This window comes from Amblyomma mixtum, chromosome 4, assembly GCF_055824585.1.
Source record: "Amblyomma mixtum isolate Tamu chromosome 4, ASM5582458v1, whole genome shotgun sequence".
In the NCBI taxonomy this organism is placed as follows: domain Eukaryota; kingdom Metazoa; phylum Arthropoda; class Arachnida; order Ixodida; family Ixodidae; genus Amblyomma; species Amblyomma mixtum.
The window spans coordinates 83,155,668-83,174,844 of record NC_143015.1 but is presented as its reverse complement, the minus strand read 5'-3'; the positions used below and the strand labels follow the sequence as shown (position 1 = coordinate 83,174,844).

Genomic DNA, 19,177 nt, shown 5'->3' with positions numbered 1-19,177 from the left:
GCAGCCGAGCACCATAGCCACTGAGCCACCGCGGCGGCTCTTGCAGGGTGATAGCTCAGACGGAACTTTCAAGAACTACGGCAAGTAAGCGTTTACCGAGTTGGCGCTGCAGAGGTCTCCAGACTTCTTGAAGCACTACAATATTAAAGTATATGCATATCAGAGAAAGTAAACGACGTGAGCGCTGCCCCGTATTCCCCATTCATATGCCCATCGTTCGCCGTGATAAGAGCAGTACTTACCTGGGCTTCACGACATCGTAAACAGTGACACGTGCAAATTATTCATTATAGAGCAATAGAACCAAAACTTTACTAACTGGGTGACCTTAAGAAAAGGGCGAAGTCATTCTCCCGTTGTCTTATTTCTGGCATGGTTGTAACACTTGTTCCCCGTGGTTACCTAAATTTTGTTTGTCTCCAAAAGCTATCGCTAGAGTGAGTACGACACACAGGTCCGAAGGCAGGGCGAGGTTTTCCCTTAAATAGGACTATGACAGTGATTCGTGTTTTAGCGTCAACCTTTGACGATGTATGGATGCCTTAAAGTCAGCGTACGCTCCTTCCCAAACTTAGCTAACGAGATAATATTCTTGGCCCTGTAGGGAATCACTAATTACAAACCTTAAGCTCTAAATCTATTAAGGGCAAAGAGCGCGAAAGACGCAGACGGGGCTTTGCATTAAGAGACGTATGAAGGGACAGACTTTTGCTTTGTATGCGAAAATTAAATAAATAAAAACATCGCTTGTACTATGTTTCATCTGCTTTCGTCTACGTATTTCCCATTGTTTGCGCTTAAAAAAGGTATGACCAACTCGCCCGTTTCGCCATATTGCCTAAATCTGTGAACAGAAAAAAGAGCCCTTCTCTTCTCTTTTTGAGAACTTTTGTTGTTGAGGGGTGCCCTAAGGGATCGAACCTCTCGGCTGAGAAGCCTGTTTGATATCCCCGATGACGACAAGCATAGTGGTACGAATGTGCTAGTACCGTGTTTTCGGAGACAGAATTTGCGGGATTATGGAAACAGGGCTTATGGGTACACAGCATAAGTTTTGGCATGCTTTAAGGATTTTTCGAAAACAGGCAGGAAATTTTGTGATGAAGCTAGCGCAAAAAAACAGTCGAGGGACAGAAGAAAGGACACGCAAGACATTCACGAGCGCTCCTTCACAAAATGCATCACCAACTAGCCCGGCAGCTTGCTCTGCTGAGAAGCCAGGGAAGCTTCGTGGATAAATATTCCTCCTTGTCACCGCCAGCACCACGACGTTGGCTACACTTCCCCTAACATTTCCTGGCGAAAGAGATCAATTCCGTATAATATCTTGTTCAGATGAGGCCGGCTGGTGCAGCGCTCTGGCACACCTGTAAAACACGCCTGGAGATTAACCAGTTTCGGCTGGGCCAAGCAGTGGAAAAGTTGCTAAACAAAGAATCGTGCTGCATTTCGAGCTGGGCAAGCAGGCAGATGCCATTGTTAGCTTCAATCTTTATGAGCTGCCCAGAAGGTTTCGCTACGCTACAAATCTTTTGTTTCGACCAATCTTGCACAAGACTTGTACTACCAATCGAAAATACATTATGAGCAGGCGCTCGCGTACTCCTGACTGAATGTTATTCGAAGAATCACTGAATCAGCTATTTGGCGGCAGACATAGCGCTATGTTCGACCTTCCTCTTGGCTCAATCCAATTTTATTGATGGCGCTCCTCGGTACATTTTCGGTTCCGAAGCCCGTGGAATAGTTGTTGACTGCATATGAACATTTTAAGAAAGGCCCTACCTGCCGAACAAGTGAACATTTCAAACGACAAAATTGCACTTTGTTCAAAGAGTTGTAAAGCAAACGTCGAGTGCCAGTTGAACTTACCTTGCCGATGTCAAAAAAATTTGTCAAGCTGAAGTTCGTACAGCTTGAGGCTGCAAAAAAAGCAATTCATTCCAGAGAAATTTAGGCTCCTGATAAAATATCTCTAATTACTAGCGGTAGCGTCAAAGGTTTTTACTGTAACAGGATTTGCAGGGGAAACAGCCTGAAAAGAGCTATCTTAATTGGCGGTCCCAGATCTGGCCTTCAGTGCGACGATCTCGCGCCACTGCCCATTTTCCACTTAACAATCACCCCGGGTTGAAGGCGAAAACATCCTGGCGAGTCAAAGAGACATTGCACGTGCGTCATAGTACGGCTTCAGGCGGAAATCGCGGTTACGTCGTCGTAGATCTGTCGTGGGTACTACTTGGTCCACAGTGTAGTTGACCGTGGAATGACCCTCTATGACGCGGTGATGTCAATGATATTTCGGAAGAAGTTTTGAAGAGAGGGCGGGTGTGGTTGAAGGAACGCTTAGCCAGAGGACAGCGGGATAGAACACTCAGGAGTGGGGGTGGTGTCGAAGCGGATTTTTCGTCGTCCCTGCTCTCCGGCCGTTATCGACCGAGCTAGCTGACAGCAGTACTCGGCGTGCTTGGGGGCTTCTGAAATGGTGGAGCACTGAGATTCATCAGGCCGATTTCGCAAGTACAGTATCGGACAGTGAAAAAGCTTCTGGTCCAAAGGGAAGGAAAAGATCTCCCCGGTAGGTTAGGGGCTGATGCAAGCAAATAGATCAGAAATCCATAATAAATTAAAATTGTATGCAAGTACAAATATTTCGCTTCAGCGAGTCCTCCATTTCATATGGTGCGTCAAAGTTTAAAGGCTCAGGCGGAAAATTAAAAATACAAAAAATTAGATCACCCTCGCTTTTTTACCCTCAAGTGGCCAACCAACCAGTCTAAGCGAGTGAAAATGCTTACCACCCACTCTCTGTCTGACGTTTTCCCAAGTATCTATTGAACTATATATCTTTTCGTCTCGGCGGAAAGCACGGATCATAGTCTGGGGACGTAGTTTCCGAAAACAGACATCGCAGGCTGACTCCTATAAACGAAAATTATGGTTACCGTAGCATCCGTTCGAAAACAAGCCGAGCAAGACCAGAAGCGCCAACATAGCTGAGGAATGCACGTTTCGAGAGTACGATGAACGTCGGCTCTTAAAGCAGAGGTAGCGCTACAGCACAGTTTACCGGACGATTTAGTTGCGTGTCCGCCCAGGCGCCTTTATAGCGCAGCGGTACGCATTAAAAGTGCCCCATCTGTTACGGCTGTTGCTTACGGCCTGGCGGATCACGTGAAGCGCATCGTGGTGTCCTTGAGCCAGTGTACGCCTGCATGCCTCCGAAACATGCCTCCAGAACGGTTCACCCTTTCACCGCGGGCAAGAGAAGAGACCAAAGCTGCAGCCTTGCTCCCAAAATAAATGTCGGCTCTGTTTTTCAGCGTTAGCACCGAGCAGTTGGCGCACGGCGAAAGAATATTAACATGATGTTGAGCCCCACGTGGCAGATTGTACTCAAACAACTGTTGGCATACACGCATGCATCCAACTTTGAGGATCGCTACCACACACTGATTGCGAGGCGGCAGCACGTGGCACTGAAAAAAAAAAAACACGGGATCTGAACCTACAGCGTCATAAGTTACAGGGTGAAAGCTGCCAACTATTCACATCTGTAGTAAACAGATGAAGCTGCTCGATGAGATGAGGTGAAAAAATATGGCGGGTGATTCACGCAGTTAGGCTTTTTACGCAGTTAGATGCGCCTGCATTGTGTGGCCATTGTTTAGCATTGTTTATCTTTGTTTTGTATTCTTTACCGTGGCTATACTGCGTTGACAATTATGATGCTATGTGATTAAAGCAGTATATCAAATGTAGTCTGTGTGTTGTATTTGCTGGTGCGGCATGGATGAAGCACAGTAGGCACATGACAGTGATTATTACTAGGGCCCGGAAATTTAGGCATTTGCCTAAACATGCCTATAAATGCCTAAACGGGGGATTTTTGCACTTGCCTGCCTTTTTGTCATTTTTTAGGGACTACTGCCTATTTAACCGCATTTTATGCCTATAAATGCCAAAATCGGCGCTTTGGTCCTCGGTGCCGTTTTTCAATTTTGAGACATCTTTCTATGTATGGTGAAAGGCGCGCGCCGATGGACGCACAAAAGGCGCGGGTCTCGCCGAACGTTTTTCTCGAATTGTAACTTGAACGCAATGTGACGAACTGTTTATCTCGAAGTGTAGCAAGAGACGAGTTTGGAAAGAGACCTGACATACATTGGTGCAAACTTCTCAAAATTGACGGAAAGGATGACAAAGTTGGAAAAGGCTGAACTCTCAATAGATAAATCTTTGAAGGTAGTGGCAGAAGTACCAGCAGCACTTCGGCGACTGGAAGGAAAGGGTGCTACTGCTTCTACGAAGATGCAAAAATTGGTAGAAAAAAAATAGATGCCTGGAAACAATTTCCCAAATCAGAGACTTTCTACGCGGAGACGATACGGCCACATCACCTGAAGGCCTAAGCCTTTATCAACTCTCATGTTTTAGGTTCGCGCCACTAACTTCATGTGATGTCAGAAGAAGCCTTTTAAAGTACAAAGCTATGCTTAGCGAAAACCGAAGGAGCTTCAAGTTCTAAAACCTGAGAATGCGCTTTATTGCATCAGTTGAGGACTGCGTACGCTCCGTGCTTGACTTACAAATATTGTACATATGAATAATGAGTATTATTCAAAGCGCCTATTTTTGCTTTACAGCGCCTATTTCAATATTTTTTAGAGCCCAGATGCCTGCCTATTTCGGGGTTCTTTAGTGCCTAAATTTCCGGGCCCTAATTATTACATTCTCTTTATACATGCATATATGTCATGGCTCCCGTTCTTCAGATACTCCGGCGTTGTCGTCGTCGTTGTCGGAGCCGTTGTGAGCAGAAAAGCAGGTGGCCACCAAAGCCACGTGTGACGTCATCACAGGTTACCCAAAAAGACCTTCTTAAATACGTAACATTCATATTCTCGGGCATGAACCGGTGCAAGTTACGCATGGCAACATATATTCAGGGTGTTTCATCTAAAATTTTTCTGCAATTAAAAGAAAGGCTTTTAGTTAGAAGACGGCTTTTTCGCATTGATTGTTCAGCAGTGTAATACATCAGAGTAGAGCTAAGACGTGCTAATTAGCCGGCTGGTTAATTAACGCTGAGTGGTTAACTTTTAACTACTACTATTAGGCTTCTTAATTACTGATAGTCGTCTAATACACCGCAAGTAATATTCATATCAGTTTTGGGAATTTCGAAAACGCGGTTACCCTCGACGCTGTTGCCCAACAAATTCTGGCTGCAGCGCGCCAAAACACAGGCGCTTTTGTCTAGCTTACGAGGAAAAAACCTCTTCAGAGCATGTTACTTGTCGAAACAGCTAAGCGAAATGATCACCCGTGAACTGTACCAGGGAATAAAGCAAAAACAAAACACGGCAAAATGCGGTACTAGATGATTAGAAATAAACCTTACTCCGTCTTAAGACAGGCAACAACGAATTCTCAGTGTTTCTTAAAACGCAATTTTTAATCCTGAAATTCTAACCTTGGGTGACCATCCTGCTTTTGAGCTACCAGTCATTTAATGGCGTACGGTTAACTTCTATCGCAGATTCCTTCACGTGGCTTTTGTTACCTCTAAACTCTATAGGCCCACGGAGAGTGACTGGGTGGTGGTGGTAAAAACATTTATTAGGAAGCGACAGGAGGTATGCTTGGATCGGCACGTAAGGGACCGATCCTTACAGGCACTAGGTGGAGGTCACTAGTTTGGGACCCCAGTGGCGGTGGCCGCCGCCCGGGCGCGCCCAAGTCTTGTTGGGCCTGTAAGTCATGGCAGCCGAGCAGGGTCGCCTCCCAGTCCTCCCGAGTTGGGTTGAGGACGGGGGGAATGGCTGGGTTGGAGGGGCAGGCCCACACCATGTGATAGGTTTCCGAAGACACCGCGCTGCAGTGCGGGCAGCTTCCGTTAAAGGAGGGGTTAAATGTTTTATTGCTGCCGGGCGTAACAATGTATTGATTATAAGGCGGAGATGGAGGCGCTCATCAACCTTCCTGAGGCCTTTACATGAGCGAGGGTAAAGGCGATAGCTATCTTGATAGTAGGTTGTAACATCTTTGAAGGTATAGACCGGATTAAAATCGGGTTCCTTTTCGGGTGGTGAGGACAAAACAGCCTGGTGAGAGAGCGCGCGGCCGGCTGCGTCTGCTGCCTCGTTTCCTACCAACCCATGATGAGCAGGGGCCCATATTTTTTTTTATTTCGATATACTGTCAACCCCAACCGGAGTTTTTACAGGGGTGGGCGCAGTTGAGAAAATAAACAACTTCCAGATAAAACAATTATAGAACAGTAATACAGTGAAAAGGATGGGTCTAGTTAAAGCAAGGACAAAAACAAACAAATTCGAGGGCACCAGTTATACAATGCAAAGCATATCTCACCAAAATTTTAACAAAATTTAGTCAGCTTTGTGGCAATAAACTCCGCTCGGCAAGCTCCAGAAATTTGTAGACTGTCGGCTGCAATACAACTGAAAAACCCCCTAAACATTTGGTCAACACTTTGGTTTGTTCCCACTTCGAGTTATTGATCAATTCGCTCTCGCCCTACATAAGCTTGCCGTCCTGGTTAGCTCAATTGGTAGAGCGACTGCTCCGGTGAAGCGGTGGTCCCGGGTTCGAACCCCGGACCAGGAGGAATTTTTCTTTAACTACGAGATTAACTTATATCGAGATTAACTTCATGTATGTTCCTGTGACGCGTTCTTATAACGATTGTTTTAAGTACAGTTTTTTTCCTCGTGTTATTAAAGAATGGAACATGCTGCCAGAGTCCATTGTAAATATTAACTCCCTCGACGCCTTTCTAGAATGCCTGAAATCTTACCTGGACCGTAGTACACCAATGTAATAGTTTTGCCTCAGCACTTGTATGCGTTATTCTTATCTACTGTTTGATTTTTCCTTTGTTTTTTGTGTCGATATCGCAGTTGCGAAATGTACCTTGTTTTGAATGTGAATTTGTTAGGTTTTCCACTCCTGTAATAGCCTGAGAAAGGCTGACAGTATCAATAAATGAAATGAATGAATGAATGAATTTCTGAGAAAGCTGTATAGCTTTCCTTTGTAGCCGTATGGCTGCGCTCGGGTGGACGTCAATGAGTAATTACTCTCTTAATACAACTGAAGCGTCAAGTGCATTCCATTCGCGCACTGCTCGCGGAAAAAAAGGAGAAATGAAAGGCGTTATTGCAACAAAAAAATCCTCAAGTGTGAGAGGGTGTTTGTGGCGGGTGATTCTGGAGTGGCTTATATTGACGAAGTCTTCAGAGTAAAGCTTTAATGAATTGTGCAGGAGTAAGTGTAGAAATTTCAAGCGGTGCAGTTTGGATCGGATAGATAAAGGCTGAAGCCCTGCGCGATGCAAAAGTTCAGTGGGTGAGTCTGTGCGTCTGTATTGGTTATAAATAAATCGCGCAGCTTTTCGCTGCACACTTTCCAGTCCGGCTACGCTAGTACCTGAATAAGGAAACCTTGTAATGTTAGCGTATTCTAATATCGGGCGTATAGGTGTAACGTATGCCAGAAGCTTTATTCCGGGAGGCGAGTTATTCAAGACACGATTCAGGAAAAACAGCTTGTTCATTGTGTAAGGGGCTTTACTGGCAAAAGACTCCAATTGCTTTATTTGCTTTACAATTGCTTTATTTGCTATATACTGAACGTGCGTTGTCCAGTTCAGGTCTATGAGATAATGATGCCCAGATATCGGTATTCCGTAACAGTTCGTAGCACGGTGCTATCGGAACCATAAGTAAATTAGGCGAAATATTTTTTCATTGTACAAAGAGACTCTTTGCGCATGATTCCGTTCTTTATCATGAAATTAAACATCAGTCCGATCAGATCAAACTAAATAACGCTTTGAATAAAGTTTTTCAGTGGTGTCAGCATTGGAGCACGGTCATTAACACAGAAAAGACTGTTTCTATGTCCGTCACAATGAAAACTGGCTGAGGCTTAGCTAAGGTTTAGTAAGGCTGAGATCTGGGCGAGTTGGTATGCATTCATACTGGTGAACAGCGCAAGAAAGGCGGGACAACAACAAGACAAGCGCTGACTATCAACTGGGTTTATTGAAGGACGGAAGGGTATATATACAAAAACATAACACAAAGAAGTAAGAGATAGTGCGAAAAGGGCCGTGAAAATCAAAACTTATGTCACATGTGAAGTGATGTAAGCCAATTCCTTGCTGCTTAAGCTAAGGTTAAGGTAATTAGCTAAGGTTAAGCCTAGTCAGATGCGAAGCATATTGATGGCTAGGCTTGGTAATACATGGCTTTCCTTGGTTGACGTTCATCCCGCTCTTCATCGGTCTCTGTGGCACGCTGAAGCTTTCGCTTCTCGTTCAAATCAGACCTGCTTCTAGGCGGCATCCCAACACCTGGTCGCCTCGTAAGTGCCCGGAGAGCGAGGCAAGCTCAGCTTTATACCGCTGCTGTAGCGTCACGTGATCAGCTGCAGCGCCTCTAATGTGGAGCCTCCACCGCCGCGGCCGACCGCGCGAGCCGGCAGCCCATCTCTCCTCTGCTGTGACGTCATGTTGTCACGTGGTCAGCCGCCGCGCCTCTGATGTGGAGCCTCCACCGCCGCGGCCGACCGCGCGAGCCGGCAGCCCATCTCTCCTCTGCTGTGACGTCATGTTGTCACGTGGTGTCACGTGGTCACGCTAAAGGTCAATGGTAGCTCCACCGCCGCGCTCGACGGGCTGTAGTGTAGTTCTAGTAATATGCTTCGCATAAAAAAAAGGTTTGGTTTGGTTTATTGGGGTTTAACGTCCCAAAGCAACTGAGGCTATGAGGGACGCCGTAGTGAAGGGCTCCGGAAATTTTGAACCCCAGGTGGTCAAAATTTCCGGAGCCCTTCACTACGGCGTCCCTCATAGCCTCAGTTGCTTTGGGATGTTGAACCCGAATAAACCAAACCAAACCTTTTTTTTTTCATTGTGACGGACATAGAAACAGTCTTTTCTGTGTTAATGACCGTGCTCAAATCGTGACACCACTGAAAAACTTTATTCAAAGCGTTATTTAGTGTGATCTGATCGGACTGATGTTTAATTTCATGATAAAGAACGCAATCGTGTGCAAAGAGTCTTATTTGTACTTCTTTTTGGTTAGTTATACCATTAATAAATAGCAAAAATAAAAGAGGTGGCAGCACGGATCCTTGGGGGACACCAGATACCACAGGAATAATGTCCGAGGTATCCGTTAAATTGGACAAATTGGTAATGTTCGGATAAATACCTGCTGATCCATAGTGTGACTGGACCATCACCAATTAAATGCTTTTTCTTTAACGTCAGTTTTTGGTGTGAGACGCGGTCGAACGCTTTGGAAAAGTCAAGGAAAATAATGTCAAATTGCGACTGATTGTTAATGCCTTGCGCAAGATCATGCACGAATTCAACAAGTTCTGCTACAGTGGATAGACCATTTCTGAACCCGTGCTGGCAATGGTGGATTAGCTTTTTAGCCTCTGCGTATTGAGTCAGTAATTTTAGTACAATGTGTTCCAGAATTTTCCCACATGTACATGTCTGAGAGGTGGGCCGATATTTATTCGGGGAGTGTTTATCACCTGATTTGTGTACAGGGATTACTTTGGCGATTTTCTATTCAGAGGGAATACGGCATTCACGAATGAATTTCTCGAAAAGGAGACAAATATATTTAATACAAGGCTCGGCATAGCATTTCAAAAACCATTGGGAACGTCATCTGGGCCAATACTTTTCTCTTCATCAGTATTTAGAGGCAAGGATAGCACACCAGCCTCAGAAACTGTAGGCGTACCAACGAGTTCGTCGTGGCCATATTGCTGTGGAGAAATCTAGATAACGTGGTTGTTATCAACAGTTAAGACTGATTGAAAATATTTTTTGAACGAATCTGCTTTAAGTTTACCATCCAGAGATGATATCGGGAGACTTATCTTTTGCTTTGTACTCAAGTAACGCCAAAATTTGCTTGGTGCAGTTTGGTATGGTTTGGTTTATGGAGTTTAACGTCCCAAAACGACTAAGGCTATGAGAGGCGCCGTAGTGGAGGACTCCGGAAATTTCGACCACCTGGGCTTCTTTAACGTGCACTGACATCGCACAGTACACGGGCCTCTGGAATTTCTCCTCCAAAGAAATTCAACCGCCGCGGCCGGGATCGAACCCGCGTCTTTCGGGTCAGCAGCCGAGCACCATAACCACTGAACCACCGCGGCGGCTGGTGCAGTTTCAATAAAGTTTCGTAATGTAGTGTTTCAGAAAGGTTCTTTTGCATTCCGAATAGGTTGGTTGGTTTAAGGGGTTTAACGTCCCAAAGCGACTAAGGCTATGAGAGACGCCCATTCCGAATAGTATGTTTAAGTGGACTATTTTATGAATTAAGGCGAGAGCGGTAGTCAAGGATGGTGCGAAATTTGTTCCGCTGTCTGCGTCTTTTGATCTTTCGTTTAATATGAATTATTTCACGCGTGATCCAGGAATTCTTGTTTTTAACAACTTTGAGAACTGTAGGGACGAAGCTTTCCATGCAATGCTTAAGAAGAATTTTAAAAAGCAGCCAGACGCTGTTAACACTTGACTGCTTATCTAGGCATAAATGGGAAAGGTTCTCGTATTCGTATACGAGATAAGTCATAATGGCATCGTCGTTGGCTCTATTAAATGCAAAGACATATTTTTCAGTACGACCCGGGCTAAAAAGGTTAGTTAAGGCAACTTACACAGTATTAATTCATGGTTTGATAGCCCTTGGAGTGTTTCTATTGTTATGGCACTGCTTGGAAAGTGGTCGCTAACGAAGAATAGGTCTAAAATAGAACTGGTTCGGTTATGAACGCGAGTCGGCGTGTCAACAATCTGCGTAAGGTTGAACGTGAACAAGAAGTCTATCCTCAGGTTATTTGCTGCAATTACGGGGTTAAGAGATTTCCAGTTAATAACTGGTAGATTAAAGTGCCCAGCCATGGCAATTTTCCCGCCGGAGGTATGTCTAAGCATGTAGTCGAACAACGTGTCTAAATACATTTCATCGCCATTTGGAGGCCTGTAGACAGCTCCCACGTGAACAACGCCACCGGTTAACTGGATCTTGCACCATACAGCCTCAACCTCTGCCACTTCCGGCATGATAGAGTATAATATTATATGGTAACAGCATGGTAACAGTGTAGGGGTCCCTATCCCGTATGCAATTTTGATAGATTCAATAGGCTAGGAATGGAGTGCAGCCTTGTTCGACGTTCCGACAGGCTACTCGCGATTCTGTGATTATGTATTTTGAATCGGAATGACCTCTTCTGCGTGTATTGCACTCCGGGCTCTGAAGATGAGGACGTTAACTGTGTTGTTGTGAACTACCGCGACCGTGTACCATTCACTGTAGTGAGCGCCGGAGGCGTCCACGTAGTATACACCTGTTTTGTTGCCACAATGTCGGGCTAGGGCTCCCGCTCGTGCAAGCACCTACCATTATGGTAATCGTGAGGCATGGCTGGAAGAGGTCGCACATGGAGGGCGCGTCTGCACAGTTCTGGGATATGAAAACAGCCTAAGGGACATTGAAACCAGCCTGCAAACAGCGGCGACGATAGTGGACCGTTACGCCTGCCTCTGCGGTCTTCAATGTTCCACTCTAAAATCGGAAGTTATATTCACCGTCTCCTGTCACAAAAGTGCACAACTAAAATCTATCTTTCTCTTGAGAGTGGTCCCATACGCGGAACTGACGAGATACGGGTTCTAGGATCTAGATCCAGAAACACAGACGGCCAGACACTACATTGGGCAAACTTCGTAAGATGGGGGGCTAGGTGGGCCGCATTGTCCGCAGGGTTTCCAACAAACGCGGGGGGTTACGAAGTAAGGATGCCTTGCGGATGGCAAATGCCTTCGTAACCAGTCAAAATCTTCATTCGACTCCCTATCTCCCCCTACAGGAACAAGAGGAGGATGCCCTTGAGGTCATCCTTCGCAAAACTATTAAGCGTGCCCTTGACTTCCCCATCACTACTTCCAAGAGTCGGCTTATGGACTTTGGGGTGGTGAATACTTACCGGTGGAGTGACAGTACTAAGTCGTTGATCCGTTTCGATACTCCCACGTTTTTGTATAAGATGTTTAATCGTTTCTTCATAATTACCACAGGCTGCACATGTGTCTTCTTCTTGGATAAATTTCTTCTTGTAGTTCCGCGTTCTAAGACACATCGATCTTGCTTCAGAGTTAGGCGCTGCCTCATGCACTCTCATAGAACGCTTCCCTTATTATTTGTCTTTGACGCGACAGCGTAAGGGCGCCGTTCTGCGGAAAAGCCGGCGCCGACACTGCAGTCGTCGTCGTCGTCGGCGTTGATGCTGTGACGGAAAGTGGCGGGATAGAAGAGGCTCCCATAGGTGGCACCAGCCACACAAGCGGCGCATCGTACTTTAGTGATCGCAGTAACCGCGTTCAATGCGTCAAGCGCAGTGGGCGCCGGCCGCCGACTTTCTCCTCAAGTCATATAAACACGGAGCAGACGACGACTCACGTTACTGGCGTCGTCTCTCAAGCTTCTACGCAGCATACCGACCGCTGTATCCCGTGTCCCTTGGGTTGCATGTTACCGTACCGTTAGGCGACGTAGGCATGTTTTTACACGTTCGTTAAAGCGCGACTCCAGTATATGCATGTCGTGCAGTCTTTCACATATTGATTGCGATTTTTAAAGAGGAAACGTAGTCTGTGTCTTTGTGAGAAAGAGGAACCGCTGTCACGTCGTACCTTTTCAGGCGAAGCTAGGTGTTCCTCCAATTTTTCGAGTTTCTACATAGTACTACAATCTGCTTCTTTTCCATTGAATTAATCATGACAATCCAGTGATGTGGCGTCATCTGGCGAGAATGACGCATGACGCTCTGGGCTTCCACGCGAGGCGGGTACGCTTGGACTTGGGGCTTGCTCACGACCAATGCGTGCTCGTGTTTTAGTCAATTTCGGCCTTTCAGAGATGTCGTGAAATACATTCCGATGATTATCTCAAGCACTGCGTCCACCAGCCCACGAATGGCTTCTGTAAGTACAGTGCCTTCGCATGCGAAATTGCTTGTCCTCTGACTTTCGTCATTAATTTGGGCGTGCAAGAAATATACCAAACACTTAAAGCCGCGACGTGAAAAATATGTCTTATTTCAGCGGGGTGGCGAAGAGAAAAATATCACCCGACGGCAGCTCAAAAACATCCGCCTTGCCGCAAGTGCAAGTAAAATGTTGAATGCGGGAGGTTCTCTACAATACGTTGCAGAGGTTTCGATCAATAATCAAAGCCAATCAGATTACGTAACGACATATCAGACGTTCATCACATGCAGTGTGAGTGCAGTTTAGAAAAATTGCTATGAGCTAGATGCTGCAAATCTTTGTAGCCGTCAGCGCCAGTGCGTTGTGTTATCCTTTCTATCCCATGGGCAGATATGAACGTTTTAACATGCATTTTGTAGTGGCGCATACAGCCTCGCGTTCAGTAGATATCAATGGCGTATAATCCACCCCGTAGCAATTCTGAATGAGGGAGCGAAGTACATTCTCAAAGACATTTGCTGGTGAGGCCCTGAAATAGCATTTTCGCACCGTCCAGGTCCTGAATACCGCGCTGACAGTGCAGAGGACATGAAACATCGTGTTTTTATTGCAATGCATATTGTTTACAGGATACCTCTGTCCCACACCTCAGGAATTCCAAGCGTAAAAGGCGCCAGCGGCGTGATGTGGTAAAATATAGCAGTGCGTCCTTTGCAGCACCGGTGGCATTGTTATATAGTCATTTTTTGTGACCTCCCGGAAGGCCTAACAGACACGCCCCTCAACTTGATCTAGCATCAGGCTGATGATATTTTGGGACAAATATTTCCTGATGCGATCACGCGGGCAAAAAGAAACATATTGTTCTGCAAAGTGAGCAAATGAAGGAGAAACCGCGGTAGATGTAGCGGGCGTTTCAATAGCTAAAAGAAGAAGAAACGGGCGCGGGAACGGTGCGTAACTGCTTCACTGGACAGTCAACGCCAGAGCTTCGGCCAACTCCGATCTGTAACGTAATTAAGATGCGATGGCGCTGCTGTCGCCAGCTGCAACGACTGCGGTGAAAATGAGGGGAGTGAAAATAGTCTTTACGCCCATAGAGATACATGGAAGGAAAACTTGTCAAACTGTACCGCATTTGGATGGATGGATGGATGATAATGGCTTTACCCTTTGTACCGGGCGGTAGCTTTCGCCACCTAGCCTATACTTCCCCCATTGTTAATTTAATTTTCTTTTCCCTTTCGCTCTTACAATATCTAATCTGTCTATCCTTTTACCCTCGAAATTCACGCCTCCCTTGATTTCCGCCACCAATCCTCCAACCTCCCCTTCGTCAATGTCACGCTTTTCCCATCCACTCGCCCGCCCTCCCCAGTAAATCCCAGCGCTATCTCTATGGTCGTTGCTGTCCCCTCTGGGAGGGCTGGGCGGAGTTCTGCGCACCTCAGAACCAAGTGTTCTATGGTCTCCGTTTCCGTTTTACATGCAGAGCACAAAATATCCACTTCTTCAAATTTGGACCTGTACGTTTTTGTTCTCAGAGTCCCTGTCCTAGCCTCAAAAACTTTTGCGCTGATGATGATGACGATGATGATGATGATGTCCTCAGGCTTAATGGCACATACCCACGGCGGGGGATTGGCCAGGGTGCATAGCGGAGCAATGCAGATAACTTCGTCTTTTCTCTCATAACCGGCAGCATTTGCATCACCAATCAAAAGTACAGATAGCTATTTCGCACAAGCCGGTTCAGCACGCTTTCAGACCACGGTGGGAGCCACTGCTGCATGTGGTGTGCAATTTGCTACCGCATCGCAGAAAATTGTGTGCCCGTTTACAGTGGTTGTAAACAGAGAAATCCATAGCGGTATATATAAAGAAGAAATTATGAACAGCCTTAACTATTCTTTACATGTGGTAACCTTCCGAAATTCAAAAATTGACAAAAAAAATCGTCAACGCCAATTCCAGGAGCCAAGCAGGTTTTTGTTGAACTTCAAACACAAGAGTTTGCGTATAATTACTGAAAAACGTAGATATTTCACACACACAAAAAAAATTTCGTGCGCTAAACATGCAATTTTCGAAATCGGAATACCGACATTTTCCACCTCAACCGAGAGTAGTAGTAGTAGTAATGGTTTACAAAACAATAATTAAAAGGAAGGACACCATGTTCGGTCCTCGCCCTCAAAAGTCAGCGCAGGATACACTTCTCCAGCTGCATCGCGACATCTTAGATCCTGTCTATTGTCCCCACAACAACGAGATGGTCGTCGCCTTGGATCTTAAACGCGCATTCGGCAACGTCAAACACGAAGTAATCCTGCACCACCTCAGTGACACCAACTGTGGCCACAAAATATTCCATTACATAAGCCAATTTCTTACAGGCCGCCAAGATATATACGCATAAAAGAAGCGGAATACGTGTCATACACTGTCGACTCGAGGGAAACGCCTCTAGGCGCGGTCCTATCTCACCTCCTCTTCAGTTTGGCAATGCTTCTTCTTCCCTCCAAAATGTCTTCTCTGGCCGGGATACATCACCCTCTTTATGCGGATGACATTACAATCTAGGCAATTAAAAGTAACCTGGGGCCACATGGAATCCTGCCTGCAAGCAGCGGCGACCCTTGTCGACGACTACGCGGCCTACTGCGACTCCAGTGCGCCCACGCTAAACCTGAATTTGTGCACGTACATCCCTTCGCCCGGGACACAACCCGCTTAGCATCAGTCTCCCTCGGAACAGATCCGGGAGGCCAAAAAGATCCGCGTTCTTGGCCTCTTCATACACCACCAACGTAGGGTCGACACCACACTGGCCAAACTTGGCATGGTGGGAGACCAGGTGGGCCGCATGGTCCACCGGGTCTCCAACAAGCGGGGCGGATTGCGAAGCAAGGATGCACTGCGGCTTGCCCATGCTTTCGTAACGAGCAGAATTCTCTACTCAACCCCCTGCTTGTACCTGCGCAAGAACGATGCTGACCAACTGGAGGTCATCCACCGGAAAGTCATCAAACAGGCTTTCGACGTCTCGGTCGCCACGTCCAACCAGAGACTTGTGGCCTTGGGCTTGGTGAACACCTTCCGGGAGTTTCGAGAAGCCCACTTAATCAACCAAAAAATTCAGGGGGCACTTTGACTGTCTAAAGTGGGTAGAGGCGGAAGCGTTTTCCGCACCACCTTCGCTGTTTCTGTGGAACTGGTGGCGTCACATATAATTGAGTACTAATTACTAAGTGATGACAAATCACTAATCAATGGTTAATTACTGATTAATGTCTGAATAGTAATTAACTGCTAATTAATGACGCTTAAGCTTCGCCTTTAGGAGTGGAACGTGACAGCGCGTTGTAGCGCTGCCAGGGAGTCCACGGAACGCCACCACCCGTTCGGCGCGATGCCTTGCCCTTTGAACGCAACGCTTTTTGAGGAAAGGAAATGGCGCAGTAATTCTCTGTCATCTCGGTGGACATTTGAACCGCACCGTAGAGGAAGGGAGGAAGTGGGAGTGAAAGAAGATAGATAAAGAGGAGCCGTAATGAAGAAAATGAAAATTGTATTTGAGGAAAGGAAATTACGCAGTAACTGTCTCACAAAATTCAGGGGGGCACTTTTTTTACCTAAAGTGTGGTCACTGATGTGTGGTTAAGATGTTAAGATTCGCTCCTAAGAGTGGAACGCGACAGCGTCTTGCAACGCTGCCAAGGAGTCCATAGAACGCCATCGCCCATTCGGTTCTACGCCTCGCTCGTCGGTAAACTGGTTTTTGAGGAAAGGAAATGTATCTGTCTCTCATTTGTCGGTGGACACCTAAACCTCGCCGGAAGGGAATGGAGGAGGATGAGTGAAGACACCCTATTCACTAGACGCGCCTTTGTTCATTCCAAACCATCGAGCTGGCATGGCGGAGTGGATAGCATGCTCGTCTCTCACGCCGAAGACCGGGGTTCGATTCCTGAGCTCGACCAATTTCTTAATCGGTTTTATTTATTTATACGGCCTGACTAGTAAAGCTAATTAGGCTAATTGGATAATTAAGCACTTAACTAAGCTCAGTCCAACTTACTTGGAGCATCACTATACGATCCCTTCAATTGGTTGCATGGTTACTAGCCAAAGTACAATTGGCCCCGTTTGAAATTCGCGCACTGTGACGTCACGACCGTTTCCACCAATTGAAAAGCGTGACATTTTCTGTCGACAACTGCTGCTTACAACGATGAGACATTAAAGGCTTCCGCCTTAATACACGCGTCTTGCACAGACCACGTCCGGTCGCCGCCTCTTGGACCGGCTACACGTCAAATACGACTACCACATTACGGAAAGAGAGGGAGTGCCAGAACCCTGGAAACGTGGCCTCCGGGTCCAACCCCTTACCCGTAAATGTCCAGAGAAGACAATAAGGGTCGTCGCCAGTCGCGCGCGGAAGCGCTGGGGCGATAGTATTGCCACCAACAACACGTGTATTACTTGGACGTTGCCGGCCCACACCACGGGAGGTGGTATGCGGCCGCAGTAGTACACAACACAACCACAGTTAACGGACTCACTTTCAAAGCCTACAGCGCAACACACGCGGAGGAGATTGCCATTGCTCTGGCTATCACTATTCCAATGTCGAAACACATCATCACCGACTCGCAAGGGGCCTGTCGGAACTATGAGCTGGGATGGGCTCCTCCGCTTGCCTGGCGCATACTGCAGTCTAGCTGCCGATACGAAGATCCAACTCCATGTAACCCGATTTGGGCCCCCGGACATCAGGGACTCCAGGGAAACGAACCGACCGATCAGGCCGCCCGCGTGCTCTATCCCTGGGCTATCTCCCTCTCCTTGAAAGGCTACTCTCACTCAGATAAGCTGGCCCTTACGTTCAAACACATCACCGATTACTAGAAGACCCGGCCGCTTGTGAGGGACTGGATCGCGCTGACGAGCGCCTCTTCAACAAAATTCTCAAAAACACGGTACTGTGCCCGGCGATGATTATGCATTTTAACACATTCTTCGATGGCGCGTGCCAGTTCTCCTCGGAGGTGTCTGACACCTTCCGCAAGGTTTGGGCGTGCTAATCAAACCCATCTATGCCCCCGTCCTCCACAAGAGAGGACTGGGAGGCGGTCCTGCTCAGCGGAGAAGGCCCCAAGACCCAAAAGGCATTGGTTCAACGGACGTGGGCGACGTTACTTGCCAATGGGGCCCCAGGATAGGAGCTCCACCTAGTATTGTGAGGGGAAAGGGCCAATTGTACCCTTTTCGAATCACCTCTCTGTAAAATAATCTAATAGAATATAAATATTTTTCACCACCACCTGCGCTCGCACACCCCCGCCTGTGTAAAGACCTCAAGAAGGCGGATGAGCGGCTCCTTTTCCGCCTTGTGACCAATACAATGCTGTACCCAGCAGCACTAAAACATTTTGACCCCTCCTTTAGCGGCAGCTGCCCGTACTGTAGAGCGGTGGCTTCGGACGCCTATCATATGGCGTGGCCCTGCCCCTCCAAACCCCCCCCCCCCCCCCCCCCCCCCCCGTCTTCAACCCAGCCCGGGAGGACAGGGAGGCGACCCTGCTCGGCTGCCACGACTTACAGGCCCAACAAGCCTTAGTCGGGCGCGCCCGGGCGGCAGCCACCGCCACTCGGGTGCCAAACTAGGGACCTCCACCTAGTGCTTGTAAGGAACGGTCGCTTACGGGCTTATCCAAACCTACCCCCTGTGCCTTCTTAATAAATTTTACAGACGCGCCTTGGAGAGGAGGAGATACCAAAATCGCTGTAGCGGCTGTGGTCGATTCGTCTTTACGCGAAATGACCAGCGCGTCTCTCCGAGGCTGCACAGCTGCAGAGTCCGAGGAAGTAGCCGTTGCTCTAGCGGTGGCGGAGGACTATAGAACCGGGCGGTCACTAACAATACTCACGGACTCTCAAACAGCCTGCCGAAATTACATGAATGGCAGGATAGGTCGTCACGCGCTCCGTATACTCCTCGCAGCGAGCGACAGAATTAAAAACCAGGAAGAACAAAACGACAAGATCCCACACAAAATTGTGTGGGTACCGGGGCACACGGTGGTGGCAGGGAACGAAGAGGCCGACAGGATAGCT

General features: G+C 47.2%; 1 long non-coding RNA gene and 1 other non-coding gene across 2 annotated transcripts; one reads left to right on the top strand and one right to left on the bottom strand.

Moving 5' to 3' along the window:
- Positions 1-1,024: 1,024 nt before the first annotated feature.
- On the bottom strand, positions 1,025-3,071 carry LOC149347228 (uncharacterized). Its single transcript, XR_016292514.1, has 3 exons — positions 2,946-3,071; positions 1,873-1,922; positions 1,025-1,367 (listed from the first exon to the last, which is right to left on the bottom strand). It is a non-coding gene; the product is annotated as an uncharacterized LOC149347228 (long non-coding RNA).
- A 3,485-nt stretch (positions 3,072-6,556) lies between these two features.
- Positions 6,557-6,630, top strand: TRNAT-GGU (transfer RNA threonine (anticodon GGU)). The gene has a single exon. It is a non-coding gene; the product is annotated as a tRNA-Thr (tRNA).
- The last annotated feature ends 12,547 nt before the right edge of the window (positions 6,631-19,177 follow it).